The sequence below is a fragment of the Engystomops pustulosus genome, chromosome 4 (assembly GCF_040894005.1).
Source record: "Engystomops pustulosus chromosome 4, aEngPut4.maternal, whole genome shotgun sequence".
Lineage (NCBI taxonomy): Eukaryota > Metazoa > Chordata > Amphibia > Anura > Leptodactylidae > Engystomops > Engystomops pustulosus.
In genome coordinates this window covers 54,366,170-54,386,683 of record NC_092414.1, presented here as the reverse complement: position 1 = coordinate 54,386,683, position 20,514 = coordinate 54,366,170, and the positions used below count along the sequence as shown (strand labels likewise).

Here is a 20,514-nt window from a genome sequence, read left to right as displayed (position 1 = left end):
TAGCAACAACTTCAGATTTCTCCTCTACAACCCAAAGCAACAGGTGGAATCGGTAGTGGAGTCCTTCTCATAGTCATATTCATCTCATAGTCATATATGTGTTCTCTCCAGTTGTATTTTAGGAAGTTAAGAAGATTAACCTTTTGATTAAACTTTACCTAATAAAATATTTTAGCGATAAATTGTACTCATTGGTGACTATAACAAGGATGGTTAATACAAAACAATTTAACAAAAAATTCCACATTTTTCAGTATATTTTCCAGCAATTTTAGCTTGCAGATACAATACGGCCAGATGTTTGATGAAAGCTAGATGGTCGGTTATCTTTTTTTGGCACAAATTTGCAGCTTTTGGAAGTAGGTCGCATCAAATTTGCAGCTTTTTGATGCACATTAAGTCACATCAAATCCACTGCAATAATACTGCTACTTAGGAGCACGTCTCTAATCATTGTTGAACCAAAAAGCACAAAGCTGGTAAAAGTCTCAAAAAGGAGCAAAAACAAAGGGAAAAAAAGACAATATGGCGATAACTACCCTTATGGTATCTCTTTTAGCTTGTTGCCTTTCTTTCCTTTGCGTGGAGTGTGACCCACATTGTTTATGTGTTTGCAGGATATTTTTATTAATTACATGTTTTTTCTTCTTAGAAATAGCAAATAACTAAAAATGTGAAAAAATACACTTCATCATCATTTTTCCAATTAAATATTATTAATATTTATAGTCCATCATCCTTCCCCAGGCACACTTCAAACAGCTATAACTTCTGAAACGTGGCACCTAGAAACACAGTCCTGATGTTTTTTGTTTTTTTTAAGTGGACAACATGACCTTTAATACTGTATTTCTACAACAATTCAGAAGATTGTAGTGGTTTACAGTGTGCCACTTCTATACACAAATTTAAGGCAAATATGTATGGCAGCTGGGAAAGGGTTAACTAGTAATTCCCAAATAGAGTATTTGATAATGCATTTTCAAGACATGATATTATGAAAAGTGCTGCTCTTTAAACATGTCTTGATAGCATTAGTAGATGGTGATCACCAATAACCAGATAACAGCAGCTTGCTCTATATAACGGAAACATTTTACTGTTAAATATAGCTGATGCACACAAAACGTAAAATGTAAAAGTGCACTAATGCAATAACCAAAAACTGTATGAATAGCTGCAATGCTAAAAAATAATAAAAAGTGAAGAGAGATGTTCTGCAGTACATGTTATATTGAGTCAACAATAAGAACGGATGACCTCAGACTGGAAGATATTGAGAATCTACCATAAGCACACAATGAGGTCATCAGTAATAGTAATATGGGAAATCATTGAAAATGCTCATATGTAGAAAATGTAAAATTATTACTGATTTAGAACATTTAAAACCACAACAACCGCTCCTATCTGCACCATTTGAATTGTGATGAAGTCATTACAGTCCATTCCTGCAGAAACTGCACAGGGAACCTTGGTGCCATAGACGGTAACACCGCACTGTATCTGTGCTATCATATCCTCAATGCACTAAAAACTCCAAGCTGTCACTTTATCCGAAGCTTAATGTATTCTCAGCCACCCCGATAACTATGCTAATAAGCTTACCGGCTAAAAACACAAAATCCTACTGTATATATTGTCTGCTAAAAAACTGTAAGAAACTCTCACAATCATACATATTTTAATATTCTTCAAACATTAAAATGTTTTCCAAAAAAAATTTAAAATATTTGCTAACAGGGCTCCAATCTCCATTCCATGCTACTCTACATACATGGTTCTGGCACTGTATTTTTTTACTGTGCCGTTTCTGTAATTTTGCTCAGAGAACAGTTTTGGTGCATGTATCTGTATGGAGCTCAGTTCTGGTTTTATACTCTGCTCATTTCTAGTGCTGTATTTCTGTGCTGAGCTGGTGGCTGCTGCTATTTTTATATCGGGAGCGCAGTTAGGGTGCTGTATTTTTGTACAGAGCTATTATAAATTACACATATATATTTACACACACATATATGCATCATTTAACTGGAAGCCTTGTATTTACTATACTTTATTCAGGGGTGTCACTGTGTGTTACAATTCAATTGGGAGGTATTTAATATATTTTAAAGGACACCTAAAGGAAATCAGGTATCTGTAACTAATTCTGTCACTATCTTTTGGAGCAGCTCACAAGAATTCCATCCCAGCCTTTATCTAGTTCATTCATACATTAATCATTCTAAAATCCTCTTTTCATTATGTAAATGAGGCTGGGCACATAGAGAGAGAAAGTGATGTCACCCCTGCTACCCCTCCCCTCTCCACCCCCTGCTCATGTTTGTGCAGGGCCGGATTATATGGGGGGCACCCACTAATTTGCGTTTAAAGTGGCCCCCATCAAATGTGGACAATTCGGGCGGTTGCATATTTGTATATTTGGGTCCGGGCTCCCAGGGCCATACACAACAGACCTGCTCTATAGCAGAGCGAGGGAACAATATATCTGCCATAGATGATGGAAGGTTCAACAAGATGGCCTTTGCCGCCATCTTGTTGAACCTCTAATATCCACCCTGACACTGCAAGGGAAGATGAGGACAGCGCACATCAGGGGAATGATGGAAAGTGAGTACAATTTTATTATTTTACCTGCATAGATAGTTATTATGGGGTGTGTATATAGTTATAATAGGAGTCTCTGTATAGTTAAAGGGGTGTATATAGTTATTATAGGGGGACTTTATACAGTTATTATTACAGGGGGGACTGTAAATAACTATTGTAGGGGGCTATAAATGATTATAGGGGGCTATATATAGTTATTATAGGGAGGCTTATATAGTTATAGGGGGCTGTATATAGTTGTTGCTGGGTGCTGCACTTAGTGATTACTAGGGGGCTGTATATGGTTATTGCTGGAAGGCTGTATACAGTGATTGCTGGGGGGGCTGTATATGGTTATTGCTGTGGGAGCTGTATATAGTGGTTGCTGGGGGAGCTGTATATAATGATTTCTGGGGAGGCTGCATATTGTGAATACTGGGCGCTTTCTATACAGCTTTAGGACCTGATTGCTTATGTTTAAGGCATGTAGATGGATAATGTAGGGATAGGGGCAATGCTTTCTAATGGCAGTTTATGAAAATATATTTAGTTTGGGGGGTTAATTTGCCCGACGGGTTCTCCTTAAAGATTTCAGAGATGGGACATTCATTGATTACAGAGAGATCGCCCTGAAAGTGAGCCCAGTGGAGACCCAGACAGTAACTGAACTGGGGATCAGTGATAGGAAAGTAACATTTTGGTATGTTAGAAATATCATGTCCATCCACTTTACATCCATTTATGGTCCCCTGGCCACCCCCTTTACTGCACTGTACTTGAAGGAGATCAGTGTAAGAAAAAGCTATATATCCTTCTCTAGTACATTGATATTTAATAGGACTCCCACCATGGAAGTTCATTGCATCTCTGTGCAAGTATGTGGAGAGTCTGTGTGCTATGTTGATAGTTATTCTAAACTTATATGAACATTTCCCAAAAACATCATCTCCATTTCTTCATCACAGGGTTCCTCATCACAGTCTATTGTTTAACAATTTCTTTTTCAATACCTGCCATAAATATTTATTCATAAGTATATGTATTCACTTTTAAGTTGTAATCTTCAGCTTTTATTATGAAAGTATTCTTCTCAAATTAACCATGGAAATGTTAAACTTCTTTGCTGCTCTTAAAGGGGTTGTCCAGGAGTATTTATTTTTAATATATGGAAGGTCCTCTTTCCCAATTCCCTTTTAGTTGTGGTGTCAGTAGTCACTGCCGAGTCCGTGTTTGTTTACAGAGACTGGTGGTGCGGTCCTGACTACTGCCATGTGCCTGCCAAAGCCTTAGTTTTAGCCAGTAGCAGGTGGGCAGCAATGGTCATGAAAGCAGGGCCAGTCTTTGTATACAGAGGCTGGCAGTGATGGGCAATGCTGTGGCTTAACAAGAATGAGGCGAGTATCCATTCTATTTTAATTTTATAAGCCCCTTTCTAGCCACATACCCAAAAGTTCAACTCCTGGAAAATCCCTATAAGCTACCCATACATGTATTAAACTGTTCAGCAGGACCATTCGATGATCTAATGTGAATCAAGGCCTTCTAAATCTCCCATATTAGATGTCTAGGAACAGGAGGATGGCACAAACCAAGCCTTTGCTCCTCAGATAAGCCAACACCAGATGTGACTGACAGCAGCATCCTTTCCCTTCCAATGTGAGTTTGCTTGGGTATGGAGGTTTCAGTAGTCATCAAATGCTTGGCAAAATTTTGACAGCCAATCTATGGCTCTGTGCCTATTTTGTACAGGTTTTGGCCAAAATTTTATGAAATTCGAAAGACACCCTGACAAGACCCAAGCAACCTCATCATAAGTCAACAGTGTCCACTGAGCACTCCTGGAACCCACTTTTCTTTAGATATGGGCAACAAAGTAAAATTGAATTCACTTACTAGCTTCTCAATAATATAAGGGCTCCTTGTTCCTGTGCAGGTGACAGATGTTCCATTCCTACCTACAATATCAACAGAGAAAGAAGAATTGAAAAGTAAATCAAGACCACTGAAAGTCCAATTAAAGGAATATTCCCATTTAAAGCTTTTAGGTCATTACCACGGAATGTACTGTAGAAGCCCAAAAATTGTTTAGAAGAAACTAGAAGAATGGTTTATAACGATGTTTGCAAATATCCAAGACAAAAAAGGGTTCAGTTTAGAGTGTGGTCAGTAACCTTCTGTACGAGGCTGCTTTATGTGCCTAAAGTTGTTCTAAGTTAATAGTTTCGCAGGTACCTGAGAAATAGATTATTGCAAGAGACTGTGTGGTGGGATAAACTAAGGAATACTTTGGGGAATAGGAAACTGTTTTAGTTTCTGAGTTTTCAATGCCGTCATGTGAGTTTATTTCAAAGGGGCCCACTGAGGCTGCCACCAAGGGGCCTACTGAAATATGAAGATGACCCTGACTGCAATAACCAAAGCTCATCTTTTAAGACAGTAACTATGAGGTATTAAAATACCTGCAGAAGTAGAGTTAAATTTAAAAAGTTATAGATCCCTCTTGCTATCCTTGAATGGACAAAAGTTCACGGGGCAGCGCAAGACCGCCAATACACTCTTCTCTCAGACACTCCAAATTATTTGAGCATGCGTGCACGCTTTTTGGTAAGAAAAGACAGAAGACTGAAATTCTGTTTTATCCTTAGTTCATGCTCTTAACTTGCCATAAAAAAGAGAACTGAACTGCCCTTTATTTCATGATACACAACTTTTTATATTCATACAAAGAGGCGTGGTTACATACATTAGAATCATTACAATTGGTGATAGCTAAGCATATATGTCTGGCCCCCGACCCCTGCTGATTGGTCCTCAAAACTAGGCCTTGGTTGCTATGCCAGGGGAATTTCCAGTCACTGTTGTCTACAGTAAATCGACCGCTAGTCTGGATGCTGATGCTATTCTTAACAAACATCTGCTTTTTGATCATAAGACTTGAGTTTTGCTGACAGTTGCATGTCTGGTTAAAACTGATGTAAGGGAAAAGCTCTGTATTTCATAACAGGCAGAGTACAAAAATGTAGGACAAAGGGCACATGTATACAATCATAAAGCATATAATTATTATGGACATATAATCATTATCTTGACCCTCACAATTCCCCCCTAAATACTGAGCTTTTCCCTACACTTCGCTAAAGTTCATCTTTCCTGAAGGCTGTCCATATGGTGGGAAAGGGGAGTGGATTGCTTCACTGAGTCGTCAACCCAACAGACCCTTGCGGCACTCGGGTTAATTTCCCAGCACTAACCTAACTAACCTAATCAAAAAGCGATCCTGGAAGCTACAGACCCGTGAGTCTAACTGCTGTGGAGGGGAAAATATTTGAGGGGTTTGTTAGAGATGCTATCCTGGAGTATCTCACTGTGCACAACCTTATAACCCAGCGTCAGCATGGGTTTATGAGAGATCGATCCTGCCAGACTAATCTGATTGGTTTCTACGAGGAGGTAAGTTCCAGACTGGATCTGCGGGATGCTGTGGATGTTTTATATCTGGACTTTTCAAAGGCATTTGACACCGTGCCACATAAAAGGTTGTTACATAAACTGATGTGTCATTCTTCATCAATCTCTACTTACAAAACCTGTTAAAGATGATATACTACTTCTGTTATCTTATCCTGAATGACATGAATGATTTTCACCCATCATGCCATCTGCATGCCGGCTATAACTGTGGTCAAGTTTTTCCGTCAATTTCCCCTGGTGAGTTGCATATAACTTACCATCTAACATGCAAAGTGAACGCAATCTTGTTAAAATCTTACTACAAGCTTATATTTACAGATTTATTCCAACAATTCTCACTTCCATGCAAGGACCTTAAACAGGAACTGAGACACCATACCATGTTTTACAAGGGGATTAATTATATTCTGCTAGAATTATTAATTCTCAGTTTAATTAGTGAAAAGTCCCAGAACCTAGTACAGCACCTACGTAGAAAATTTTAGACTAAAGACTAAAAAATGTTTTTAAATTTAAAGTCAGATGCTAGTTTCCTTGGGTGTTCATTTCCATAGTAAACACACAGGTAAACTCTCAAGGAAACAAAGTACAAAAAAACTTCTATTTTTCCTTCTTGTTTCATCCACTTTTGCATCAAAAAAGGTTTCTAAAACAAGTAATTAAAGAACAAATGTAACAAATCTTAGTATAGATAAAAGTTTAGTATCTTGGTGCCGAAAATATACCTTTTTTTTTATAAGTTGAAAAAAGTAGACTGAGTAATGCAATGCGGTTAGAATAAGAAAGTCATGCTGATATTCTATACAATCGAGGCAGACTCCTGGAAATAAATGATGTTGGCATTTCCTTGTATTTCTATGTATTGCACATTTTTCCCCGGCTGGTTCATACTGTATTGCAGATCTTTGTCACACGTTGTTCCCTGTGAACCTTCCCGTTCCCTTACTAAACAGGTCATCTATTCTGCCAGTTTTAATTGCTACCTTCTCTCTAAAGGCCACTATCCCATTAATTGCTTAATGCCTGGAGTCAAGACTAGTCTTTCAACCATAGATCCCAGAAGATTTCTTCCAATAGGTTTTTTCTGTCCTAAGTGCTGAAACATGACTCTCGGCAAATCTTAAGGTTTTTCTTTTTGGCTGTTTTTCAGGCCTAATTTGTTTGTTTCCTAGGCAGACAGTTGCAATGTGCAGCCACAGAAATCCCTATGCACATAGGCGTACATACATTACACTACATAACATGCAATACACTACAAAATCTCAATACAGTTTAGCCGTGTGAGTTCCTTTAAATTGCAGATTTCTTACTTCTGTATTAATGGCGCCATATAATACTGTGAATAGTGAGCAGGCCCCAGTGATCCAATGAAACATATATTCTACAATCGTATAGCTTACTTTACAATATAAGCTGTGAAAAACATCTGCTTCATACATATTGCACAAGTAGACTATTAAAATGCAAATTTCTACTAGTCTTCAATTTCTATTCCGCATCTCTGAGGTAACAACGTTAAGTTGTTTTAGTGTTTTATAATGGCAGCGAAGAAGTCAAAAGTAAAAAGGGGGAGAAAAAGGATAGAAGGAAAGAAGACAATAACGATCAAAAGCCCATTAAAGAATAATTGGATGTATAGTGGTGGAGGATACAGGAGCTAATGCATCCCTTCCGTGAACTGGTGAGTGCTATAATATGCCTGCTGTGATGTACTGTATCTGTCCATGGGACATCAGCTAGCTCCAGACTGAGAGGCATACCCTGCAGCGAAAATGTACAAATACAGCACAAACAAAACTCGTGGGATAATTGTTACTTGGTCCAGGCTCATCTACTGCGCACCCTTCATCCAAGATTTATTCTAATGCACTCTCCACAATCATTGGGCACAGACCATCAACCCTATAACACCTTCATTACTATAGCTTGTGTAAATGACCCATTTCCATTTCATTAACCAGCAAAATATGCCTTATAGCAAATATACCAGTAACAAGCACATACTAAAAATGTATATATGTCTTGTGCTATACTTAAGGTACTTTAGATGTAATACATAGTCAATCTCTTTATAAGATAAATAATATGGCATAAAAATGGAAATTACATTGAAAATATATTTTCTTTTCAAGATTTACATGTTTAGTACAAAAAAAATATTTTTCAGGAAATCTGCTTAGTAATATTTTAACTTAAACCAGAAGTCAATCCTTCAGACAAAATATCGTGGAAATCTCTCTCTTTTGAGCCTGATAATGATTTTATCGTATATTGACCTATGGCTGAGCGGACATGATATAACATGAAGCAATATATGCTTTCCTGTCACATGCTTTTCTCTAGGGTTAATTATACATGTAGGTCATAGAATCGGTGATGTATTTTTCACTTTTCCCTATATAAATTTCATGTCTTTCCTTTCACCTGCATTAAGTTCTACAGCTTTTTTGAGCTCTAGCAAATCCCAAAATGGGGATAAGCCAATTACTTCCTACTTCCCTGAAGTCTCTGTTGAGCTTCTATTAAACTACTTTTCAATTTAAACACAAGAAAGTTTGATATATATTTTATTAGAGCAAAGTGTTTAATTATCCTCGTATTAGCTTCCCTCCTCCTTAATCTGTTCTTTGTAATTGTTGCTGAATTCTGTCTTGCTAACAAGAAAGAAAAGGGATCACTGTGGCGTCAGATTACATAGAAATTCTTTGGAAAGCAGAAAAGGGAAGAGTAGTCAGAGACTGGAGCAAAGTCTTCTATGACACAGCACAGAGAGGTAACTAAACTATTCATACATACAGCAAAGATGGCTGGAAATTGTGTCATTCCTCAAGTACTACAGATTTCTGCTAACTATGTAGAATGGCTAGATAGGCTTTAACTATGAAAGAAATTTGGTGACGATAATGTATGCGTTATTTTTCATAGAAGTCTACAAATCCTATTCCAACTAAGTTAAATGAGCAGATCTATGCTATCCGTTCATTAGGTTGGGATGGAATTTGTAGACATGATGCAGGCTATAAAAAGGGTCTTTGTTATGGCTCTAGGAATAACTGTTATGGAGCAATGAGTGGCTTTAAGTGTATAACATGTATGTGACCTGGATTATCATTTAATAGCAAATAAATGAATACAAATGAATACAATTAAATGTAAAGGGTTCCCGATGGGAAAGCCCAGGCAGCACCTTCCAGTCATAGACAGAAGACTTCAAAACTGTTATTACTCATGAACAAGATAACATTTTTAGTGCATGGTAACAGTTGCTATATTTATGACCAAGAATTCAAATGAAGGAGAGCACTAATAAAGCAAAATTTCTAAGCAGACTTTAAAGGGGTTATTAGGGTTTAAAAAATTTCTTATGGCCGGGCTGGGGAGGGCTAGTTAAACATAATAAACATATACTTACCTCGTCCGGCGCTGATGTCCCGCGCCCGGTTCCTTCGATCCGTGCCCCTGTTTGTTTACAGGGGCACGGAAGCCGCGCACAGGGAGCTTCCGGTCCGCGATGTGGACGGCTCCTCCCATCAGTCCCTATCTCTCAGCGTTGTAAGCGCTGGGAGATGGTGCGCATGGGAGCTTCCGGCCGGTGCGCACTTGTGATGAAACCGACGCACAGAGAAGACCGGCCGCGGCGCGGGACATCGGCAGCGCCGGACGAGGTAAGTACATGTTTATTGTTTTTAAATAGCCCTCCCCAGCCCGGCCATAAGAAATTTTTTAAACCCGGATAACCCCTTTAAGGAAATCTACCACCAGGATCAAGGAGTATAAACCAAGCACACTGACATACTGGTGTGAGCCCCCTCTGGCAGGATCTGCTCTTCTTTTAGTTACTTATGCCCTGGTTTTCACAAAAAAGGCTTTTAAAATTATGCAAATATGCCTGAGGGGCTCTGGACTCTCAAGTTCATGCTCCATCATGCAATGTAAATCCTTCCCCTCTGCAGTGCCGGATAAATGAGGAGCCTTCATCCATGTCTGGTGTAAAATTGAGCTGTATATAACTAGTAATAAAAAGCCCTCCAAACACTCTCCCATATACATGGACGCTTTGCACGATGTGCATTAGGTTTAGTTCAAGAGATGAATATAAATTTGGTCTGGCGACCCCTTCCACAGACGCATATTAAAGAGGTTGTCTACTTTCAGCAAATAATTGATATAGTTTGCTTTATGAAAAGTTATAAAATTTTCCAATATACTTTCTGTATCAATACCTGACAATTTTCTACATCTCTGCTCTCTCTCCTTCTATAGAAAGCTTCTATGTTTACTTTCAATGGATAAAAATCTGTCAGGCAATCGTTTTAAAGACAGGTATATTCAGATGATGCAGTCAAGTTGCCCTTTTAAGCAGTTAAATGGTTTGGTTTTTAAATATGCTGGATTTTCATGGCATTAACAGTAAAATAAAAAGCTTCATAATAGGTTCTGAAGATATCTGAGAAGTTGGGATGATACTTGACCCCTCCTGTGACCTCCCATGTCCTGCCGGCAGAGCTGTCATTAGTACATTAGTACTTCTGGGATAACCAGTTCCATATCAGCAGTTGGTGGGTGTTGACCATTTCCTGCTGACCATTACAGCCCTTCACTGGCCTGAGCTGTGGGCAGGTAAAATAATCATGTGATCCCTGCAGTCCATGACCAACATTTTTCAGGGCTTGTACAGCAGTTTTCTGGTGAATCGCCAGGCATTGTGATTATTAGCCTCTTAACACCTCAATGCCAAGTGGGCATTGGAGGATAGTGAGGGGGATGTAGTTGGCGGACTAGTGCAGGGCGGTGCAGCCCGGAGCCTTTACATCCTGTGAACTTTCATGAGTGAATGTTCATAGGCTGCTTCACAAATCTATGCCAGGCAGTGCCTGGAGACAGACACTGATGAGACCACAGTGCTGTAATTGAACAAAAAATCAATTGAGAAGAAGGTCCTTTTTTATTTTATATTAGTTTTTTTTGATGATGGATAACAGTATAAATACACACCCATGCAGCACTTCCAGGATACATACACACACATGTATGTCTGGTATACAGTATACATACACACCCATGCACTTCCAGGATACACACATTCCATGAGTTGTGTGTGTGTGTGTGTGTGTTTATGTGTATTGCAGTGCACTGTCAGTGTGTGTGTGTTTGTGTATGTAGCAGTGCTCACTGTGTATAACGGTGCTCAGTGTATGTAGCAGTGAGTGTGTTCCGATTGTTTTTGTATGTATAGCTGGGCTGTGTGTGTAAATGTATGAATGTAACGGAGCTGTGTGTGTAAATGTATGGATGTAGCAGATCTGTGTATGTGGTGCTTTTGTGAAACCAACAGGGATATTTTAAATTGGTGTAAAATATATTTTTTCCTTTTTAGGAAGACAAAATCTGTGGTGTGTCTTATAGTCCAAAAAGTAATCCAAAAATAATCTGCAGGCTTTTAATTATCTTATAATTTGAACTTTGATTACTAGGTTCAAGTTATAAACTATAAAAAGTATTTTTTAAAAAACTTTAATTCCCTTGCATTATGCACAACACCAAGGTTTTGAGAGTTATACCATTTTGGAATTTCAAAAGAGAAGGTAAAAGAGGATGTAGCCGAACTTGTCATTTCCTGCAGTTTAAGTGTATTAGACTGGTTATATTCTCACATGTTATGTCAAGTATATTCCTATGAGAATTTCTTTTTTAGAACATGAAGGAAAGAGTTAAGGAAGACTGTAAAAATTGGAGAAAATACACCTGTCTTGTATATATTAAAAGAAATGCATTTGCTGAGATTTGCGACTGCCTAATCCTCAGGCAAATTTAATCTATCTGAAAGTTGCACTGTCATTTATCTCCTTTGAGAGATTAGAAAAAAGGGAGAAAAATAATTTGCTGAATTTCTTCTAGACATTTAAATGCCATTTTTTTATTTTTTGTGTAGACGAATAATTATCACATTTACCGCTATTATTTCAAAAAGGTCAATATGTTATCTGTGCTCTCGGAGAGATATCCAAGGGGTATTTAATAGATAAGGGTCTTTCAGGTTTATTATCCAAGGTGCTTTGATTTGTAACACAGATCTTATTTAGAATTAAAAAGATAATAGAGATGTGAAGCGCGGGTGAATTTCTGAAATAAAAAACACAGCTATGTGGAAATTGTACCTGTAAATTACCTTCCTGGCAGTGACTGTCAATCGTACATGACCACAACAGCTCATTAGATAAAATAGATTGTTACGATTATGTTTATCATGTAACATTAGAAAAGCTCGGAAGATACGGAAGAACCCTGAGGCCATGTAATAAAAAAAATACCTAATACTCAGAATTGATACGATAATGAAGAAGCATTTATGCTTGTCTACAGACTTTAATAGGAATGTGAATGTGTCAGTATAAGAACAACATTATCATTTTAATGATTTATCTCAATTTATCAGAAGTAAACATTGGTAGGCACCAAAAGAATTGGAAGTCACTTATCAACTTAAAAAGGTCCTCACTATTCATGCCCATGCTCCCCCTTACCCCTGTAGGTGACAGCATTCTGTCTATACAGACATGACAATACATTTATTATGGAAGTAAAATATGAAAATATTTCAGGATGCATGAAAACAATATACAAATATGGGATATTTATATTTTGAAGAATATCTTTGGATACATCATGATGTGTGATTTAACTCTTGCATATAAGCAAAAAGTCTATATTTTGTTATGTAGAATTGGAAGTTATTCATTAACCCCTTAAGGACGCAGCCATTTTACAGCTTAAGGCTCAGTCCCATTTTTTGGATTCTGACATGCGTCGCTTTATATGGTTATAACTTTTGAACTCTGTTACTTATCAAAACGATTCTGAGATTGTTTTTTCCCCACATGCTGTACTTCATTTTAGTGGTAAATTTTGGCTGATAAGTTTTGCGTTTATTTACAAAAAAAAAGAAAATATGATGAATTTTCTGAAAAATTTGCCATTTTTAAAATTTGAAATCATTGCGTTTTCAGGCAGATAGATGTACCACCTAAATAAGTTGCTGAATAACATTTCCCATTTGTCTACTTTACATTTTCACCATTTTTGAAATGTCTGGATAATTTATTTTGATGTCACACGGCTTACAAATCGAATAGCGCTTTTCCGGATTTTCAGAATTGACTATTTTGGGGATAAATACAGTTTTGAATGAAAATTTACATATTTAGCATCAAAACCCCCTATATAATCAACCCAATTTCAAATCTGCATCCCTCAAGCTATCAGAAACAGATTTTACGAAGATTGTTAACCCCTTGAGATCTTCATAGTAATTACATCAAAATGGAGGCGAAATTTAGAATAGTCAAATTGTGCCGGTTATACGTTCATTTAGCCCTGAAATTTACACATTTCCAAAAGATAAAAATACAAAACCCACCATACAATTTGTTCTACAATTTCTCCCGAGTACAGAGACCCCCCACATGTGGCCGTGACTTGTTTTATGGGCACACAGTGAGGCGCAGAAGGAAAGGAGCATCCTACAGCTGCCAGGATTTTACTTTCCTCATTGGCCTCTTTTGAAGGCTGTAAAATTTTTGCTTTTGCGCTATTAGGGCCATGTGACGGCATTTTTTTTCCGGGATGAGATGCTTTTTCCAATGTTACCATTTTGGGGTTGGTATCACCTATTGTTGAAAATTTAGGAACTTCTTTTTGAGAGCAGGAGTAGAAAAGCATCAATTCTCTACTGGTTTTTTTACTTTTTTTTTTGTGTTGTTCACCGTATAGACTAATAATCATATTATCTTCATTCTATGGGTCGATACGATAACTGGGATACCAGACACGAATATATTTTCTTGCGTTTTACTAAATTTGTAAAATAAAACCCTATTGTGGGGAAAAATCTATCATTTTTGTATTGCCATCTTCCAAGTGGCATAACTTTGTTACGTTTTTGGCTACGGAGCTGGTTGATGGCTTGTTTTTTGCGGGACACGTTGTACTTTGCACCAGTATCATTCTAGAGTACATATGTTTTTTTGATCACTTTTTATAGCATTTTTTGTGGGATTGAATAGGTAAAAATCATAATTTTTGGAGGGTTTATAACAGTTTTCTTTTACGGCGTTCATCGTGCGGGTTCAATAATTATTTATTTTTATTCTACGGGTTGTTATGGACGCGGTGATACTATATATGTGGGGTTTGTGTTATGATTTAGACTTTTTTTTCAGTTATATGTCTCTTTCTATGTTTTGGGGCTTTTGGGCATTTTTGGTGATTTATTACTTTATTTTTTTATTGAATAATTTTTTTTTTTACTTTTTCACTTTTTCCACCATGGGAAATGAACAAGCAATCATCTGATTGCTTGTTCATAATAATACCCTGCAATACTTATGTATTGCAGGGCATTATCAGTGTCAGCCTATGCACTTGCATAGGGTGGCACTCTGCCAGTAAGATGACGTCATAGATCGGACCCCAGTGATACCGTAGCAATGATCGGTGCCCCCCGAAAATGATTCGGGGGGGCCGATCGTGGGGGAAAGACCCCCCAGATGCATGTTAGATGCCGCGGTCGCGATGACCGCGGCATTTAACGGGTTAATCACCCGCGATCAGAGACAACTCCGATCGCGGGTGTTACACTGGGGTGCCGGCTATCAGACATAGCCGGCACCCCGTGTTTCCCGATGTCGGTTCGGCTCAAATCTTGAGCTGAACCGGCATCGGCTCAGCGTCCGATATATCGGACGCTGAGCGTTAAGAGGTTAAGGTATTAAAAGTTAAGTGGAAAACTTAATTTAATACACCATGCTTATAGGAAAAAGTGGTTATCCATCAATGAAATGGTATTTTGAGAGTGAAATGATATAGGTTTAATTTTATGAAGATTTTACTGATTAACCTTTTCCCTGCTCAGCTTTTAAGGAAACTGTGCTGTGTTATTGGCGAAAGCAATTTTTACCATTTGGACAGATACAAAAAAAAAATTTATAGCACAAAAAAAAAATTCTGCTACACCATAAAAACAACATGTATTTTCGGAAAGCAGAGACTCTTCCCATTTTCAGAATTTCATTAAGGAGTATATAGACATAGGCACCTTCATGAAATTTTGATTCAATGTATAACATTTTATTAAAAATTCATAAAAATTAACTTTGATGAACAAAATATTAAGCTTGATACCTCTTAAGTTTAATAGATGGGTATGTTTTCATAGATACCTCATAATGATATGTTCACATGAATAGATCATCATAAATTCCCTAAAACTGAAATAACCTAAAATCTGCTTTTCAGTTTTAAAACAGTCACAACCTGCAAAATTAAGCCCATTAAAAATGTAAGGTACCCATAAAAACTACATATTTTTTGAAAGCAGACTACCAGAGGACTGCCTTTATCTTGATTAACAGTTTACAGACCATAACACCCTCATTTAACTTTGACTAAAATGTGCAAACACATTTTTACATAAACTAGCAATCTTCACAAAGATATATTATTGTATGCTCGCCTACACAATGGTAACCTCAATTATAAACTATATATCCATAAACCAAGCTAATGAGATAACAAAGATCACTTTTAGATAAGCGCAATATGTGCACAGAACCTTCCGTGGCGCATATAAATTTGAATAAGAATTCCATAACATAGGCATAAATAATGGAGGGATGGTATGAAATAAAAACCTTTATTCAGCAAAGTGTGTTTTTGTTTTTTGTTTTTTTTACACCAGACATTCCTGACCATAATATGGCCGCAGTTGGAGGGTCATATGAGTTCTATCTGTCCATGAACAATCTCCCTCAGGACAGTAATCTTATATTATTCATGAATACTATCACAAGGTACTGGCAGGGTGATTGCTCATGGACAGACAAAGAGCACATGACCGTCCATCTGCAGCCACACACACACTTACACATGGAGTCATCTGAATTATCACTCTACCTACAGCTTCTAAACTTGACATATCACGGGAAATATGACTTGTCTTTACTCATTTTCACATAACTTTGGAGGCAATTTTTTTTTATAGGTAAATGGGGTAAAATCTGGTGATAGGTTCTCTTTAAATATGGACTTTTATCCATTAAGATCTTTTGTTTCATGTCACCAATGCATGTGGCAAGTGGCAAAACACAAGCATATTAAGGAATAGCACTTTACACTGATGACATAGTGCCCCAATAGGATGGTCTAAAGGTAGACTAGTGGTCTAGGTAAGCCTATGTCTGGTAGACAAAGTGGAGACAGTTGGGACGATTTCTTGAGTCAAACTTCAAAATGCCCAACAAAAAGAGTTAAGGGAAATAACTTAGTAAACATGACACATATCTAATTACAATAAGAATTCTGACTAATAAAGAAGCTGTACTAGGAAATTAACTATGTGCAAGTTTTTGAGTTATGTCTGTTTTCAACCTACAGTAAGTAGCTACAGTAGAGTCTTCGGTAGAAAGCAGCTTGCTACTTCATTCATTCATTATAATAATGCTAGACTGGGCTAATTTATGGGAGACTTACAGGCATCAAATCTGCATCTCCATTAATAAGGCGGAACGGGATCACAAATTGGGCTGGTGTCATAGCTATCAGCTCTGACCAATCAGAATGTTATTCTCTATCTTGTGGTAACAGTTAAACTAAGCACCTTAAGGACGTGGACCTTTTTCTTTTTTGCATTTATCATTTTTCACTCTCCACCTTCAAAAATCTGTAAGGGCTTGTTTCGGCCTAACAAATTGCATTTCATAGTGATGGTATTTATAATTCCATGCTGTGTACTGGGATGCGGCAAAAAAATTCAGAATGCAGTGAAAATGATGAAAAAACACATTTGCGCCATTTTTTATTGGGCTTGGATTTTACAGCTTTCACTGAGCGCCCAAAATCACAGATCTACTTTATTCTTTGGTTTGGTGCGATCACGGTGATACCAAATTTGTACAGATTTTATAATGTTTTCATACAAAAAAATAAAACCTTCTGTACAAAAAAAAAATTCTTCATTTTGCCATTTTCTGGCACTGATAACTTTTTCATACTTCAGTGCACGGAGCTGTGGGTGGTGTCATTTTTTAAATTTTTGATAACGTTTTTAATGCTATCATTTTGAGGACTGTATGGGCTTTTGATCACTTTTTAGAGAATTTTTTATATTTTTCAAAATTCCAAAAAAAGTGGCATTTTCGACTTTGGGCGCCAATTTCCGTTACGGGGTTAAACGCCGGGAAAATTTGCTAATATATTTTGATAGATTGGACATTTTGGGACACGAAGATACCTAAAGTGTTTATGATTTTTACTGTTAATATTTATATCAGTTCTTTTTTTAATTATTTTCAATTGTTTTTTACCATTATTTTAGATCCTCCAGGGTAATTTAACCCTTCAGGGTCTGATTGCTAATACTATATACCAGTGTATTGCAGTATATAGCTATTTTTCTAGGATTTCTAATAGCCTGCCCTCTGCTGGCTATTAGAGATCATTACACATGGCAAGCCTTCAAGTCTCAATGAGACTCTAGGCTGCCATAGCAACTGATCGCGCCCTCCGATGATGCTCCAGGGGGTGGCTATCGGCAATCCAAGATGGCGGCGCGCATATAACGGTAAGTGCCGCGGACTGTCACAGGCGGGTGTTGGCTGTTTTATACAGCCATTACCCACTGTGTATGGAGAGAGCTCAGCTCGTGAGGTCTCTCCATACACCCTTTGCCGCACGAGGACGATATAGTTCGTCCTCGGTCGGCAAGGTGTTAAGCAACGTATCCAAGGTATCAACTTATTTTATATAAAATAAGAGCTACACACTGATTGGTTTAATATCGGTAACCGATATTTACTTTAGGTAGTTTCATAAAAGCTATGTAAAAATATATTTTCGAGAAAAAATTAATGAGCCTAAGAATTAACAACCAAATACATTAGAATGTGTTGTATGCTTATAGTTGGAGGTATCAGGTCAAGACAATGACTTATAAAGAAGTACTTCAAGAAAAGTTTAAAATATAGTAAAAAAGGCAGAGCTCTGAATACAAAATCTGCATGAACTCTTACCATCAGTCAATTCTCATTCATTCTATGCACTATACTGAAAGGCTACCTAATTTCTGAATTAAAAACTATGCAGAAAACATAGTGTTTATTTAATGCAGATTTTTGAGTGTAAATTCCCTATATAAACACTACCTACAATATACAATTTGTGTGTGGAGGAGCACTACCCCTGGAAAGGTAGTACAGACGGTCTCCGCGTCACAGATAAGCCCTAGGTTCAAATGCTCTATGCTCTATGTGACCTCTGGTAAAGTTCTTTGGATGCTTTTCTTTAGTAGCAGGCTGCAATTATCAGTTATAAGGTGTCTGTAATAAAGCTTTATTTATAATGTTTGTTCCCATGAAAGCAAAAAAATCTAAAAATCCAAATCTTTGTCTGGAGCCTTAATTATAAAATATACCTGTTTCAAGTTACATACAAATTCAACTTAAGAACAAACCTAAAGAACCTTATATGTAACAAAGGGACTGCCTTTATTTGTATTGTGTGCATCAACCACTTTAGGTAATCAATATGTGTCACAAAAAGAAGCATGCATTACCTTTGAGTGTTATTTGCATATAAATACAATATACTGAAGCTATAATTATTTTATAATTGGACAGATTAGATGGGATGTAAAAGAACATCTAGGTATATAATTGTTAAACAATTAAAATGTAAATAAATTATACAGATTTTAATATAAATATATCATAAATATAAAAAAATGTTATTATATTTTGATATATATATCTATCAAAATATAATAACATTTTTTTCCCAGCGTTTAACCCTCTAATGGAAAATAGCGTCGAAATTTGCCATTTTGCAAAATATAAGAAATTCAATAAAAACTAATCATAAGGATGTACAGTCCTCAAAATGATAGCAATTAAAGCGGAATCAAAAGTTCCAAAAAATTACACCACTCACAGTTCTGTACACCAAAGTATGAAAAAGTTATTAGCGCCAGAAGACGGCAAAATGAAGAATTTTTTTTTTGTACAGGAGGTTTTAATTTTTGTAATTGTAGGAAAACAAAAAACCTATATAAATTTGGTATCTCTGTGATCATACTGACCCAAATAATGAAGTAGACATGTCATTTGGGGCGCTTTGTGAAAGCTGTCAAATCCAAGCCCACAAGAAAATGGTGCACTTAGTTCCTGCTGCAAAATTGTGGTGCACATCAGTAATGAATGACGCAAACTGACTAAGTACTAACACATTCCTTTAGGTGCACATTTTTTTCTGATAAAATATCAAAAAATGTATCAAAAACAGAAATGAGGATTTTCTTCATTCTACAGAATGTGGCCTATCATTTAGCACAACATTATCATCATCAAACTTGGCCCTGCCCTAACAATTGAATTAGTAGAGGCAAACTGTGCCCGAATATGCAACACTCACATTTGACAAAGCACCATAAAATATAGATAAAGGAGAGAGTAAGAGTAAAGGTAAGAGTAAAGGTGACAGTAAAGGTCGGGAAATAAGAGTTCTCCTTACGGACATTGCCAATTAAGGCCACCATGTAGGCGTGTGTCGAGACTTACAGCCATGGACATTCCACTAGGGGATTCTGGGAAAATATGCAAATACGTTTTCTAGGATGGGATAAGGAGAACCACATCTCTTCTAGCTACCTTGTAATGAAGAGCAAACTGCTGTTTTTTTGCTACTCCCCACTCCCATCAACAATGTATGGAGCAACACCATGCATGCTCCACCTGCCTCTCCTTTAGTTAGAGGGTTCTCCTCATTGGTTGGCATTATGACAGTATATTCCTATTCCATAGGGGATAGCAATCAAACATAGGACAACATTAAAGCTGCCATGTTCTTTTTAGAAAAAAATAGGTTTTCGCAAGGCAACCCTTCCAAACACCTGTTCACAGTTCACAGTCCTCCTTCTATTTATGTTAACATGAACTTGATGAAATAACAAACCATATTTTCTTAATTCATGTTCTTTAAAATGCATGGTGCGTTTTTAGAACTCTATGAGCTTCAATATCACATATGTGAACTAACCATATGGTCTTGTACACAAAGCACCCAAGTGTGTCCATCTTGAGAAGTTCCATTGTTTAAGTGAAGAATAATAAATGTATATAAATGCAAATTTCATGAATGGTCCACTTGGTCTCTTGCTCACTCCCATATGGGAGAAGGACATTCTCTATTAAGGCAGAGTATGAAGAGTTGAGCATTGAAACTAAAAAAAATTGTGGATGCACTGAACCTCACAGACACATTCATTTCCACAAAAATTCTCAGTTGCATACACCTACATGACCATCTGGTTTACATTTTACTTGTGAGCTGAAAGAATCCAAATAAAGCATCATTCCTCTGCACAATTCAAGTTAATTTTGGGAAAGTGATAGAAATGACATTCTA

General features: G+C 37.1%; 1 long non-coding RNA gene across 1 annotated transcript in view; it reads right to left on the bottom strand.

The window, feature by feature from the left end:
* Nucleotides 1–20,514, bottom strand: part of LOC140126458 (uncharacterized) — a 130,206-nt gene that overhangs the window by 86,398 nt on the left and 23,294 nt on the right. Inside the window, exon 2 of the long non-coding RNA XR_011854837.1 lies at nucleotides 4,483–4,544. This is a non-coding gene — a long non-coding RNA (uncharacterized lncRNA). The remainder of the gene's footprint in view (nucleotides 1–4,482; nucleotides 4,545–20,514) is intronic.